Raw genomic sequence first — 4,522 nt, 5'->3', positions numbered from 1 at the left:
TTGAATTTCGAAAAATGCCACTTTATGGTAAAGCAAGGGATTGTATTGGGACATGTGGTATCTAATAATGGCATTTCTGTAGACCCAGCAAAGGTGAATGTTATTTCTAGTTTACCTTACCCCTCCTCTGTGAGGGAAGTCCGTTCGTTCCTTGGCCATGCAGGTTTCTACAGGAGATTTATTAAGGACTTTGTTAAGGTGGCACTTCCCTTATCCAGATTACTACAAAAGGATACTGAGTTTGAGTTCAGTGAGGATTGCAAACAAGCATTTGATAAGCTAAAGACTGCTCTAACTCAAGCTCCAATTGTGAGAGGACCCGACTGGAGCCAGCCATTTGAAATCATGTGCGATGCTTCCAACCATGCAGTAGGAGCAGCACTGGCTCAACGTGAAGGAAAAAATCCTTTTGTTATTGCCTATGCGTCTAAGACTTTAGACACTGCCCAGTCCAATTATACTTCTACTGAGAAAGAGCTACTCGCTATTGTTTTTGCTCTGGATAAATTCCGGGCATATTTACTTGGTACTAGAGTAGTAGTATATTCGGACCATGCAGCTCTAAAGTACCTATTGTTACTAGAGTAGTAGTGTATTCGGACCATGCAGCTCTAAAGTATCTATTGGCTAAAAAGGAATCCAAACCAAGACTTATACATTGGATACTGCTGTTACAAGAGTTTGATTTAGAAATCAAGGATAGGAGTGGTACTCAAAATTTAGTTGCAGACCACTTGAGTCGCCTTGAACATATTAAGGATGATTCTACTCCTATAGATGATAATTTTTCTTTTGACAACCTGCAAGCAGTATCTGAAGTAGTCCCTTGGTATGCACCTATTATTAATTATTTAGTTAGCCGCACATTTCCTCCACATTTTTCTAAACATCAAAGAGACAAGCTGAAAAGCGAGTCTAAATATTATATATGGGATGACCCATATTTATGGAGATGTGGCGTTGACCAGATAATTAGACGTTGTGTACCTCAATCAGAATTCCAGTCCATTTTAGAGGCCTGTCACTCATCTGAGAGTGGAGGACATTTTAGCCCTCAACAAATAGCTAGAAAGATCTTAGACTGTGGATTCTGGTGGCCTACTCTTTTTAGAGATGCTGCTGAGTTTTGTAAATCTTGTCAACCATGCCAGAAATTTGGTAACATATCCAAGAGGGATGAGATGCCTCAACAATATATGCTTTTCTGTGAAATTTTTGATGTTTGGGGCATTGACTTCATGGGTCCATTTCCAAATTCTAGTGGATATTTTTATATATCGTTAGCTGTAGATTATGTTTCCAAATGGGTGGAAGCAATTCCTACCCGCACTGATGATGCTAACACTGTTGTTTCCTTTGTGAGAAACCATATTATATGTCGCTTTGGATCACCACGAGCGATCGTGAGCGATCAAGGCACCCATTTTTGTAACAGGAGACTAACAGGATTGATGAAGAAGCATGGGATAATCATAAAGTTGCAACAGCTTACCATCCCCAAACTAATGGGCAAGCCGAGGTGTCAAACAGAGAAATTAAACGTATCTTGCAAAAGATAGTAAAGTCTCACAGAAAAGACTGGAGCACCAGACTACAAGATGCACTATGGGCATATAGAACAGCATACAAGACACCTATTGGGATGAGTCCCTTCCGCTTAGTTTATGGAAAAGCTTGTCATCTCCCAGTTGAAATCGAACACAAAGCCTTCTGGGCAGTTAAAGATGCAACATGCGGATTGAGAATGCTAGAGCTGAAAGAAAGTTACAACTACAGGAACTGGAGAACCTTCGCCTAGAAGCTTATGAGAACTCCAGAATATACAAGGAAAAGATGAAAGTTGTGCATGATCAAAACATCAAGAAGAGAGAGTTCCAACCTAGAGATTTTGTTCTCCTTTACAAATCTCGACTGAAGCTCATGCCCGGCAAGTTGAGATCAAAATGGAAAGGTCCATACAGAATAGAGAAGGCTGAATCGTACAGAGTTTATCACCTAAGCCATCCTTTAAGTTCTGAACTTATTAAGGTTAATGGACATCATCTGAAGCTATACCATGGTGAGAAGGTGCAGAAGAGCAAGGAGCTTAAGATCTTCCGCCTGGAAGATCCCTACATAGCAACAGATTGAGCTAGTGGAGCGTCCAACTTACGGACGTTAAAGCAAAGTGCTTGGTGGGAGACAACCCACCGCGGTATGATCGTTCTTTTCTTCACTTTTAGTTTTTCTTCTTTAAATAACTATTCTCTTTATTAGTGCTTTCGTGCTCTCTCAATTACATGTCTTTATCTTTCTAAAAAAATAAAAAAAAAAATTTTCGCCGCGCGACGCGATCGCCCAAGCGACGCGTCCGCGTGGCAGGGGGAGTGAAGAAAAATAAAAATGAACAGAAAGTTTCGCAGGAGCAGCGCTGGAGTCGTGCCAAAGGCACAATTTACTCCACGCGACCGCGTCGCATGGAAATCATGGCCTCCTACGCGACCGCGTACTCCACGCGGCCGCGTGCCCTGCATTTTCGACGTAAAAGGGTGCACAATGCTATATTGTGCGAGAGTGGTGCTGGATTGGTGCTGGAAGCACAATCCTGGTCATGCGACCGTATCGCCGATGCGGCCGCGTCAATTAACTTCTGATGCACACTCATGCGATCGCATTACCCACGCGATCGCGTCACCTTAATTTGGCAATTGAATTATATTGAACAGAGAGTTGTGCTGGAGCGAGGCTGCACTCGCGCCAGCAGCACAATGTAGGTCACGCGAGTGCGTGACCGACGTGATTGCGCCCCCCTTCCTGACGCGCATCCACGCGAACGCGTGCCTTCCGCGGCCGCGTCGCATGCGCCGCACAGCTCAACCCAATAAGCCAACTTATCTTATCTTTCTCTTCTCCAAACCCTATTTTTTCTTTTCCCCCCTTCTTTCTTCTTTCTCCCTTTCCCCTTCTACCTCACCTTTCACTTTCCCTCTCTCTCACCACCATTAACAAGGTTTTACCTTCTTCTTCCTTCTTCTCTTTTCTATCATTCTTATTATAGTATGTATATATATTATTATTTGCTTTTTATTTTCTTTTTCTTTTCACATCTTTATTTTTCCTTCTTCTTCTTTTACATGGTGTTAGAAACCTTTTGAGTCATCATTCCTCATTATATGCTTGTGGATTATTGCAAATTGTTTGACAATTATTTTTCTCCTATTTAAGGGATTGCTTGCATGTTCAATTCCATACTTTTTATATCTTGTTTACCATGCATGCCATGTATTTGTGAAAAAGCCCATATAGCACTATGCACTTTTCTATATTACTTTACTCTACTCTGCAATGCTTGCTTTTCACAAATTCCCTTTCATATTTTATTATTTAAATGAATTTCCTTTCATATTTTATTATTTAAATTTAATTATCAATACAACCCTGATAGTTAGTTTGTTACAAATGGTAACCTAACTTGGACATTGAATGTTTGATATATGCTACTCATGCCTTTGCATGCATGCCAATAAACCTCTTGCATTCCATTGTCCTACATGCACTTGCTATATTTCCATTGATGAGCTTTTCACATGTAATCCGGACCATGTGTTCATGCCATTTATCTTTATTGTGCATTGACTATCACTTACAATACCCTCTTCCTTGCTCTATCTCTATGAATTTAATTTTCTTTCTCTTCCCTTCTTTCAGGATGGCCACCAAGAAAGGACAAGAGAAAGCTACTTCCAAACCATCAGCAAGAAGAGGAACTAAAAGAGCATTAGTGGCAGAGCCTTCTTCAACCGCAGTCAAGCCCTCAACAAAAAGAGTTAAGAGGATAATAGAGGTTGACGACAAAGAGAAAGCCTTTCCAGCAAAGGACACTACGCGATTTCCCAATTGCTACTGTGAGCAGATGTTCCTTATCCTAGCAGAAAGGAACTATAACAATGAATACCTTCTCATCCTCCCGCCCAATATTGCCACCTTTGTTGAGCCACAAATTGAGCGAAGACAATGGGGTTTCCTACGGAGACAGCTGATGAGTGGATAATTTATACGCTTTTTGGCATTGTTTTTATATAGTTTTTAGCAAGTTTAAGCTACTTTTAGGGATGTTTTCATTAGTTTTTATGTTAAATTCATATTTCTGGACTTTACTATGAGTTTGTGTGTTTTTCTGTGATTTCAGGTAAATTCTGGCTGAAATTGAGGGATTTGAGCAAAACTCTGAAGAAGGCTGACAAAAGGACTGCTGATGCTGTTGGAATCTGACCTCCCTGCACTCGAAATGGATTTTCTGGAGCTACAGAACTCCAATTGGCTCGCTCTTAACGGCATTGGAAAGTAGACATCCAGGGCTTTCCAGAAATATATAATAGTCCATACTTTATTCGAAGAATGACGACGTAACTTGGCGTTGAACACCAAGTTCATGCTGCTGTCTGGAGTTAAACGCCAGAAAAACGTCATGATCCGGAGTTGAACGCCCAAAACACGTCATAACTCGGAGTTCAACTCCAAGAGAAGCCTCAGCTCGTAGATT

This window comes from Arachis duranensis, chromosome 6, assembly GCF_000817695.3.
Source record: "Arachis duranensis cultivar V14167 chromosome 6, aradu.V14167.gnm2.J7QH, whole genome shotgun sequence".
NCBI classification, from domain to species: domain Eukaryota; kingdom Viridiplantae; phylum Streptophyta; class Magnoliopsida; order Fabales; family Fabaceae; genus Arachis; species Arachis duranensis.
Note: the sequence above shows the minus strand (reverse complement) of the source record.